A 12,199-nucleotide genomic window follows, 5' to 3' on the forward strand; every position below is an offset into this window, starting at 1 on the left:
ACTGTATCCCTTGGACCTTCTTATTGACGATGAAACACAGAAATTGCATTCGAATTAAATACAAAAGGCACAATGCCGACTTAAGTCCAAGAGGACTGACACTTTCACATTCCATGATTTGAACCTCTCCTGTGAGTACAGTTTTAAATTCCGATGCTTAACTTCAGGGTTACAGTATCCCTTGGACCTTTCTTATTGACGATGTAACACAGAAATTGCATCCGAATGTAATACAAAAGGCACAATGCCGACTTAAGTACAAGTGGACTGACACTCTCACTTTCTATGATTTGAACCTCTCCTGTGAGTCCAGTTTTAGATTTCGATGCTTCACTTCAGGTTTACTGTATCCCTAGGACCTTCTTATTGACTATGAAACACAGAAATGGCATTTGAATTTAATACAAAAGGCACAATGCCGTCTTAAGTACAAGAGGACTGACACTCTCACTTTCTATGTTTTGAACCTCTCCTGTGAGTCCAGTTTTAGATTCCGATGCTTCACTTCAGGGTTACTGTATCCCTTGGACCTTCTTATTGACGATGAAACACAGAAATTGCATCCGAATTTAATACAAAAGGCACAATGCCGACTTAAGTACAGGATTACTAACACTCTAACTTTCTATGATTTGAACCTCTCCTGTGAGTCCAGTTTTAGATTCCGATGCTTCACTTCAGGTTTACTGAATCCCTTGAACCTTCTTATTAACGATGAAACACAGAAATTGCATCCGAATTAAATACAAAAGGCACAATGCCGACTTAGTACAAGAGGACTGACACTCTAACTTTCTATGATTTTAACCTCTCCTGTGAGTCCAGTTTTAGATTCCGATGATTCACTTCTGGTTTACTGTATCCCGTGGACCTTCTTATTGTCGATGAAACACAGAAATTGCATCGGAATTTAATGCAAAAGGCACAATGCCGACTTAAGTACCAGTGGACCGACACTCTCACTTTCTATGATTTGAATCTCACCTGTGTGTCCAGTTTTAGATTCCGATGTTTCACTTCAGGTTTACTGTTTACCTCGGACCTTCATATTGACGATGAAACACAGAAATTGCATCCGAATTTAATACAAATCCCACAATGCCGACTTAAGTACAAGAGAACTGACACTCTCACGTTCTATAATTTGAACCGCGCCTGTGAGTCCTGTATTAGATTCCGATGCTTCTCTTCAGGGTTACTGTATCCCTTGGACGTTCTTATTGACGACGAAACACAAAAATTGCATCCGAATTTAATACAAAAGGCACAATGCTTACTTAAGTACAAGAGGACTGACACTCTCACATTCTATGCTTTGAACCTCTCCTGTGAGTCCTGTTTTAGATTTCGATGCTTCTCTTCAGGTTTACTGTATCCCTTGAACCTTCTTATTGACGATGAAACACAGGAATTACATCTGAATTTAATACAAAAGACACAATGCCGACTTAAGTACAAGATAACTGACACTCTCACTTTCTATGCTTTGAACCTCTCCTGTGAGTCCAGTTTTAGATTCCGATGTTTCACTTCAGGTTTACTGTTTCCCTAGTACCTTCTTATTGGCGATGAAACAAAGAAAATGCCTCCGAATTTAATATAAAGGGCATAATGCCGACTTAAGTGCAAGAGGAAACACACTCTAACTTTCTATGATTTGAACCTCTCCTGTGAGTCCAGTTTTAGATTCCGATGCTGCACTTCAGGTTTCCTTTATACATTGGACCTTCTTTTTGACGAAGACACACAGAAATTGCATCCGAATTTAATACAAAAGGCTCAATGCCGACTTAAGTACAAGAGGACTGACACTCTCACTTTCTATGATATAAACCTTACCTGTGAGGCCAGTTTAGACTCCGATGCTTCACTTCAGGATTACTGTATACCTTGGACCTTCTTATTGACGATGAAACACAGAAATTGCATTCGAATTTAATACAAATCGCACAAAGCCGACTTAAGTACAAGGGAACTGACACTCTCACTTTCTATGATTTGAACCGCGCCTGTGAGTCCTGTTTTAGATTCCGATGCTTCTCTTCAGGGTTACTGTATCCCTTGGACCTTCTTATTGACGACGAAACACAGAAATTGCATCTGAATTAATTACAAAAAGCACAATGCCGACTTAAGTACAAGATAACTGACACTCACACTTTCTATGTTTTGAACCTCTCCTGTGAGTCCAGTTTTAGATTCCGATGTTTCACTTCAGGTTTACTGTGTGCCTAGTACCTTCTTATTGACGATGAAACAAAGAAAATGCCTCCGAATTAAGTACAAAGGGCACATTGCCGACTTAAGTACAAGAAGAAAGACACTCTAACTTTCTATGGTTTGAACCTCTCCTGTGAGTCCAGTTTTAGATTCCGATGCTTCACTTCAGGTTTCCTTTATACATTGGACCTTCTTTTTGACGAAGAAACAGAGAAATTGCATCCGAATTTAATACAAAAGGCTCAATGCCGACTTAAGTACAAGAGGACTGACACTCTCACTTTCTATGATTTGAACCTTCCCTGTGGGTCCAGTTTTAGATTCCGATGCTTCACTTCAGAATTACTGTGTACCTTGGACGTCCTTATTGACGATTAAACACAGAAATTGCATCCGAATTTAATACAAAAGGCACAATGCCCACTTAAGTACAAGAGAACTGACACTCTAACTTTCTATGATTTGAACCTGTCCTGTGAGTCCAGTTTTAGATTCCGATGGTTCATTTCCGGTTTACTGTATACCTTTGACTTTCCTATTGACGATGAAACACAGAAATTGCATCCGAAATTAATACAAAAGGCACAATGCCGACTTTAGTACAAGAGGACTGACACTCTCACTATCTATGATTTGAACCTCTCCTGTGAGTCCAGTTTTAGATTCCGATGCTTCACTTCAGGTTAACTGTATCCCTTGGACCTTCTTATTGAAGATGAAACACAGAAATTGCATCCGAAATTAATACAAATGGCACAATGCCGACTTATGTACAGGAGGACTAACACTCTAACTTTCTATGATCTGAACCTCTCCTGTGAGACCAATTTTAGATTCCGATGCTTCACCTCAGGTTTACTGAATCCCTTGAACCTTCTTATTAACGATGAAACACAGAAATTGCATTTGAATTAAATACAAAAGGCACAATGCCGACTTAGTACAAGAGGACTGACACTCTCACTTTCTATGATTTGAACCTCTCCTGTGAGTCCAGTTTTAGATTCCGATGTTTCACTTCAGGTTTACTGTTTACCTCGGACCTTTATATTGACGATGGAACACAGAAATTGCATCCGAATTTAATACAAATCCCACAATGCCGACTTAAGTACAAGAGAACTGACACCCTCACATTCTATGATTTGAACCGCGCCTGTGAGTCCAGTTTTAGATTCCGATGCTTCTCTTCAGGGTTACTGTATCCCTTGGACCTTCTTATTGACGACGAAACACAAAAATTGCATCCGAATTTAATACAAAAGGCACAATGCTTACTTAAGTACAAGAGGACTGACACTCTCACATCCTATGCTTTGAACCTCTCCTGTGAGTCCTGTTTTAGATTTCGATGCTTCTCTTCAGGTTTACTGTATCCCTTGAACCTTCTTATTGACGATGAAACACAGGAATTACATCTGAATTTAATACAAAAGGCACAATGCCGACTTAAGTACAAGATAACTGACACTCTCACTTTCTATGCTTTGAACCTCTCCTGTGAGTCCAGTTTTAGATTCCGATGTTTCACTTCAGATTTACTGTTTCCCTAGTACCTTCTTATTGGCGATGAAACAAAGAAAATGCCTCCGAATTTAATACAAAGGGCACAATGCCGACTTAAGTGCAAGAGGAAACACACTCTAACTTTCTATGATTTGAACCTCTCCTGTGAGTCCAGTTTTAGATTCCGATGCTTCACTTCAGGTTTCCTTTATACATTGGACCTTCTTTTTGACGAAGACACACAGAAATTGCATCCGAACTTAATACAAAAGGCTCAATGCCGACTTAAGTACAAGAGGACTGACACTCTCACTTTCTATGATATAAACCTTACCTGTGAGTCCAGTTTAGATTCCGATGCTTCACTTCAGAATTAGTGTATACCTTGGACCTTCTTACTGACGATGAAACACAGAAATTGCATTCGAATTTAATACAAATCGCACAAAGCCGACTTAAGTACAAGGGAACTGACACTCTCACTTTCTATGATTTGAACCGCGCCTGTGAGTCCTGTTTTAGATTCCGATGCTTCTCTTCAGGGTTACTGTATCCCTTGGACCTTCTTATTGACGACGAAACACAGAAATTGCATCTGAATTTAATACAAAAAGCACAATGCCGACTTAAGTACAAGATAACTGACACTCTCACTTTCTATGTTTTGAACCTCTCCTGTGAGTCCAGTTTTAGATTCCGATGTTTCACTTCAGGTTTACTGTGTGCCTAGTACCTTCTTATTGACGATGAAACAAAGAAAATGCCTCCGAATTTAATACAAAGGGCACATTGCCGACTTAAGTACAAGAAGAAAGACACTCTAACTTTCTATGGTTTGAACCTCTCCCGTGAATCCAGTTTTAGATTCCGATGCTTCACTTCAGGTTTCCTTTATACATTGGACCTTCTTTTTGACGAAGAAACAGAGAAATTGCATCCGATTTTAATACAAAAGGCTCAATGCCGACTTAAGTACAAGAGGACTGACACTCTCACTTTCTATGATTTGAACCTTCCCTGTGGGTCCAGTCTTAGATTCCGATGCTTCACTTCAGAATTACTGTGTACCTTGGACCTCCCTATTGACGATTAAACACAGAAATTGCATCCGAATTTAATACAAAAGGCACAATGCCCACTTAAGTACAAGAGAACTGACACTCTAACTTTCTATGATTTGAACCTGTCCTGTGAGTCCAGTTTTAGATTCCGATGCTTCATTTCCGGTTTACTGTATACCTTTGACTTTCCTATTGACGATGAAACACAGAAATTGCATCCGAAAGTAATACAAAAGGCACAACGCCGACTTTAGTACAAGAGGACTGACACTCTCACTATCTATGATTTGAACCTCTCCTGTGAGTCCAGTTTTAGATTCCGATGCTTCACTTCAGGTTTACTGTATACCTTGGACCTTCTTATTGAAGATGAAACACAGAAATTGCATCCGAAATTAATACAAATGGCACAATGCCGACTTATGTACAGGAGGACTAACACTCTAACTTTCTATGATTTGAACCTCTTCTGTGAGTCCAATTTTTGATTCCGATGCTTCACCTCAGGTTTACTGAATCCCTTGAACCTTCTTATTATCGATGAAACGCAGAAATTGCATCGGAATTAAATACAAAAGGCACAATGCCGACTTAGTACAAGAGGACCGACACTCTCACTTTCTATGATTTGAACCTCTCCTGTGAGTGCAGTTTTAGATTCCGATGTTTCACTTCAGGTTTACTGTTTACCTCGGACCTTCATATTGACGATGAAACACAGAAATTGCATCCGAATTTAATACAAATCCCACAATGCCGACTTAAGTACAAGAGAACTGACACTCTCACTTTCTATGATTTGAACCGCGCCTGTGAGTCCAGTTTTAGATTCCGATGCTTCTCTTCAGGGTTACTGTATCCCTTGGACCTTCTTATTGACGACGAAACACAAAAATTGCATCCGAATTTAATACAAAAGGCACAATGCTTACTTAAGTACAAGAGGACTGACACTCTCACATTCTATGCTTTGAACCTCTCCTGTGAGTCCTGTTTTAGATTTCGATGCTTCTCTTCAGGTTTACTGTATGCCTTGAACCTTCTTATTGACGATGAAGCACAGGAATTACATCTGAATTTAATACAAAAGGCACAATGCCGACTTAAGTACAAGATAACTGACACTCTCACTTTCTATGCTTTGAACCTCTCCTGTGAGTCCAGTTTTAGATTCCGATGTTTCACTTCATGTTTACTGTTTCCCTAGTACCTTCTTATTGGCGATGAAAGAAAGAAAATGCCTCCGAATTTAATGCAAAGGGCACAATGCCGACTTAAGTGCAAGATAACTGACACTCTCACTTTCTATGTTTTGAACCTCTCCTGTGAGTCCAGTTTTAGATTCCGATGTTTCACTTCAGGTTTACTGTGTGCCTAGTACCTTGTTATTGACGATGAAACAAAGCAAATGCCTCCGAATTTAATACAAAGGGCAAATTGCCGACTTAAGTACAAGAAGAAAGACACTCTAACTTTCTATGGTTTGAACCTCTCCTGTGAGTCCAGTTTTAGATTCCGATGCTTCACTTCAGGTTTCCTTTATACATTGGACCTTCGTTTTGACGAAGAAACAGAGAAATTGCATCCGAATTAAATACAAAAGGCTCAATGCCGACTTAAGTACAAGAGGACTGACACTCTCACTTTCTATGATTTGAACCTTCCCTGTGGGTCCGGTTTTAGATTCCGATGCTTCACTTCTGAATTACTGTGTACCTTGGACCTCCTTATTGACGATTAGCACAGAAATTGCATCCGAATTTAATACAAAAGGCACAATGCCCACTTAAGTAGAAGAGAACTGACACTCTAACTTTCTATGATTTGAACCTGTCCTGTGAGTCCAGATTTAGATTCCGATGCTTCATTTCCGGTTTACTGTATACCTTTGACTTTCCTATTGACGATGAAACACAGAAATTGCATCCGAAATTAATACAAAAGGCACAATGCCGACTTTAGTACAAGAGGACTGACACTCTCACTATCTATGATTTGAACCTCTCCTGTGAGTCCAGTTTTAGATTCCGATGCTTCACTTCAGGTTTACTGTATCCCATGGACTTTCTTATTGAAGATGAAACACAGAAATTGCATCCGAAATTAATACAAATGGCACAATACCGACTTATGTACAGGAGGACTAACACTCTAACTTTCTATTATTTGAACCTCTCCTGTGAGTCCAATTTTAGATTCCGATGCTTCACCTCAGGTTTACTGAATCCCTTGAACCTTCTTATTAACGATGAAACACAGAAATTGCATCCGAATTAAATACAAAAGGCACATTGCCGACTTAGTACAAGAGGACTGACACTCTCACTTTCTATGATTTGAACCTCTCCTGTGAGTCCAGTTTTAGATTCTGATGATTCACTTCTGGTTTACTGTATCCCGTGGACCTTCTTATTGTCGATGAAACACAGAAATTGCATCCGAATTTAATGCAAAAGGCACAATGCCGACTTAAGTACCAGTGGACAGACACTCTCACTTTCTATGATTTGAACCTCACCTGTGGGTCCAGTTTTAGATTCCGATGTTTCACTTCAGGTTTACTGTTTACCTTGGACCTTCATATTGACGATGAAACACAGAAATTGCATCCGAATTTAATACAAAAGGCACAATGCCGACTTAAGTACAAGAGGACTGACACTCTCACTTTCTATGATTTGAACCTCTCCTGTGAGTCCAGTTTTAGATTCCGATGCTTCACTTCAGGTTTACTGTATACCTCGGAACTTCTTATTGACGATGAAACACAGAAATTCCATCGGATTTAAATTCAAAAAGCATAATGCTGACTCAAGTACTAGAGGACTGACACTCTCACTTTCTATGATTTGAACCCCTCATGTGAGTCCAGTTATAAATTCCGATGCTACACTTCAGGCTTACTGTATCCCTTGGACCTTCTTATTCACGATGAAACACAGAAATTGCATTCGAATTAAATACAAAAGGCACAATGCCGACTTAAGTCCAAGAGGACTGACACATTCACATTCCATGATTTGAACCTCTCCTGTGAGTACAGTTTTAAATTCCGATGCTTAACTTCAGGGTTACAGTATCCCTTGGACCTTTCTTATTGACGATGTAACACAGAAATTGCATCCGAATGTAATACAAAAGGCACAATGCCGACTTAAGTACAAGTGGACTGAAACTCTCACTTTCTATGATTTGAACCTCTCCTGTGAGTCCAGTTTTAGATTTCGATGCTTCACTTCAGGTTTACTGTATCCCTAGGACCTTCTTATTGACTATGAAACACAGAAATGGCATTTGAATTTAATACAAAAGGCACAATGCTGTCTTAAGTACAAGAGGACGGACACTCTCACTTTCTATGTTTTGAACGTCTCCTGTGAGTCCAGTTTTAGATTCCGATGCTTCACTTGAGGGTTACTGTATCCCTTGGACCTTCTTATTGACGATGAAACACAGAAATTGCATCCGAATTTAATACAAAAGGCACAATGCCGACTTAAGTACAGGATTACAACCACTCTAACTTTCTATGATTTGAACCTCTCCTGTGAGTCCAGTTTTAGATTCCGATGCTTCACTTCAGGTATACTGAATCCCTTGAACCTACTTACTAACGATGAAACACAGAAATTGCATCCGAATTAAATACAAAAGGCACAATGCCGACTTAGTACAAGTGGACTGACACTCTAACTTTCTATGATTTTAACCTCTCCTGTGAGTAAAGTTTTAGATTCCGATGATTCACTTCTGGTTTACTGTATCCCGTGGACCTTCTTATTGTCGATGAAACACAGAAATTGCATCGGAATTTAATGCAAAAGGCACAGTGCCGACTTAAGTACCAGTGGACTGACACTCTCACTTTCTATGATTTGAATCTCACCTGTGAGTCCAGCTTTAGATTCCGATGTTTCACTTCAGGTTTACTGTTTACCTCGGACCTTCATATTGACGATGAAACACAGAAATTGCATCCGAATTTAATACAAATCCCACAATGCCGACTTAAGTACAAGAGAACTGACACTCTCACTTTCTATGATTTGAACCGCGCCTGTGAGTCCAGTTTTAGATTCCGATGCTTCTCTTCAGGGTTACTGTATCCCTTGGACCTTCTTATTGACGACGAAACACAAAAATTGCATCCGAATGTAATACAAAAGGCACAATGCTTACTTAAGTACAAGAGGACTGACACTCTCACATTCTATGCTTTGAACCTCTCCTGTGAGTCCTGTTTTAGATTTCGATGCTTCTCTTCAGGTTTACTGTATCCCTTGAACCATCTTATTGACGATGAAACACAGGAATTACATCTGAATTTAATACAAAAGGCACAATGCCGACTTAAGTACAAGATAACTGACACTCTCACTTTCTATGCTTTGAACCTCTCCTGTGAGTCCAGTTTTAGATTCCGATGTTTCACTTCAGGTTTACTGTTTCCCTAGTACCTTCTTATTGGCGATGAAAGAAAGAAAATGCCTCCGAATTTAATACAAAGGGCACAATACCGACTTAAGTGCAAGAGGAAACACACTCTAACTTTCTATGATTTGAACCTCTCCTGTGAGTCCAGTTTTAGATTCCGATCCTTCACTTCAGGTTGCCTTTATACATTGGACCTTCTTTTTGACGAAGACACACAGAAATTGCATCCGAATTTAATACAAAAGGCTCAATGCCGACTTAAGTACAAGAGGACTGACACTCTCACTTTCTATGATATAAACCTTACCTGTGAGTCCAGTTTAGATTCCGATGCTTCACTTCAGAAATACTGTATACCTTGGACCTTCTTATTGACGATGAAACACAGAAATTGCATCCGAATTTAATACAAAAGGCACAATGCCGACTTAAGTACAAGAGGACTGACAACCTAACTTTCTATGATTTGAACCTGTCCTGTGAGTCCAGTTTTAGATTCCGATGCTTCATTTCCGGTTTACTGTATACCTTTGACTTTCCTATTGACGATGAAACACAGAAATTGCATCCGAAATTAATACAAAAGGCACAATGCCGACTTCAGTACAAGAGGACTGACACTCTCACTATCTATGATTTGAACCTCTCCTGTGAGTCCAGTTTTAGATTCCGATGCTTCACTTCAGGTTTACTGTATCCCTTGGACCTTCTTATTGAAGATGAAACACAGAAATTGCATCCGAAATTAATACAAATGACACAATGCCGACTTAGGTACAGGAGGACTAACACTCTAACTTTCTATGATTTGAACCTCTCCTGTGAGTCCAATTATAGATTCCGATGCTTCACCTCAGGTTTACTGAATCCCTTGAACCTTCTTATTAACGATGAAACACAGAAATTGCATCCGAATTAAATACAAAAGGCACAATGCCGACTTAGTACAAGAGGACTGACACTCTCACTTTCTATGATTTGAACCTCTCCTGTGAGTCCAGTTTTAGATTCCGATGATTCACTTCTGGTTTACTGTATCCCGTGGACCTTCTTATTGTCGATGAAACACAGAAATTGCATCCGAATTTAATGCAAAAGGCACAATGCCGACTTAAGTACCAGTGGACTGACACTCTCACTTTCTATGAATTGAGCCTCACCTGTGAGTCCAGTTTTAGATTCCGATGTTTCACTTCAGGTTTACTGTTTACCTTGGACCTTCATATTGACGATGAAACACAGAAATTGCATCCGAATTTAATACAAAAGGCACAATGCCGACTTAAGTACAAGAGGACTGACACTCTTACTTTCTATGATTTGAACCTCTCCTGTGAGTCCAGTTTTAGATTCCGATGCTTCACTTCAGGTTTACTGTATACCTCGGAACTTCTTATTGACGATGAAACACAGTAAATCCATCGGAATTAAATTCAAAAAGCATAATGCTGACTCCAGTGCTAGAGGACTGACACTCTAACTTTCTATGATTTGAACCTGTCCTGTGAGTCCAGTTTTTGATTCCAATGCTTCACTTCAGGTTTACCGTATCCCTTGGACCATCTTATTGACGATGAAACACAGAAATTGCAGCTGAAATTAATACAAGAGGCACAATGCCGACATACGTACAAGAGGACTGACACTCTCACTTTCTATGATTTGAAACTCTCCTGTGAGTCCAGTTTTAGATTCCGATGCTTCACTTCAGGTTTACTGTATACCTTGGACCTTTTTATTGACGATGAAACACAGAAATTGCATCCGAATTTAATACAAAAGGCACAATGCCGACATAAGTACAAGAGGAAAGACACTCTAACTTTCTATGATTTGAACCTCTCCTGTGACTCCAGTTTTAGATTCCGATGCTTCACTTCAGGTTTCCTTTATACATTGGACCTTCTTTTTGACGAAGAAACACAGAAATTGCATCTGAATTTAATACAAAAGGCTCAATGCCGACTTAAGTACAAGAGGACTGACACTCTCACTTTCTATGATTTGAACCTTCCCTGAGTGTCCAGTTTTAGATTCCGGTGCTTCACTTGAGAATTACTGTATACCTTGGACCTTCTTATTGACGATGAAACACAGAAATTGCATCCGAAATTAATACAAAAGGCACAATGCCGACTTCAGTACAAGAGGACTGACACTCTCACTATCTATGATTTGAACCTCTCCTGTGAGTCCAGTTTTAGATTCCGATGCTTCACTTCAGGTTTACTGTATCCCTTGGACCTTCTTATTGAAGATGAAACACAGAAATTGCATCCGAAATTAATACAAATGACACAATGCCGACTTAGGTACAGGAGGACTAACACTCTAACTTTCTATGATTTGAACCTCTCCTGTGAGTCCAATTATAGATTCCGATGCTTCACCTCAGGTTTACTGAATCCCTTGAACCTTCTTATTAACGATGAAACACAGAAATTGCATCCGAATTAAATACAAAAGGCACAATGCCGACTTAGTACAAGAGGACTGACACTCTCACTTTCTATGATTTGAACCTCTCCTGTGAGTCCAGTTTTAGATTCCGATGATTTACTTCTGGTTTACTGTATCCCGTGGACCTTCTTATTGTCGATGAAACACAGAAATTGCATCCGAATTTAATGCAAAAGGCACAATGCCGACTTAAGTACCAGTGGACTGACACTCTCACTTTCTATGAATTGAGCCTCACCTGTGAGTCCAGTTTTAGATTCCGATGTTTCACTTCAGGTTTACTGTTTACCTTGGACCTTCATATTGACGATGAAACACAGAAATTGCATCCGAATTTAATACAAAAGGCACAATGCCGACTTAAGTACAAGAGGACTGACACTCTTACTTTCTATGATTTGAACCTCTCCTGTGAGTCCAGTTTTAGATTCCGATGCTTCACTTCGGTTTACTGTATACCTCGGAACTTCTTATTGACGATGAAACACAGTAAATCCATCGGAATTAAATTCAAAAAG

The sequence above is a fragment of the Schistocerca americana genome, chromosome 2 (assembly GCF_021461395.2).
Source record: "Schistocerca americana isolate TAMUIC-IGC-003095 chromosome 2, iqSchAmer2.1, whole genome shotgun sequence".
Taxonomy (NCBI): domain Eukaryota; kingdom Metazoa; phylum Arthropoda; class Insecta; order Orthoptera; family Acrididae; genus Schistocerca; species Schistocerca americana.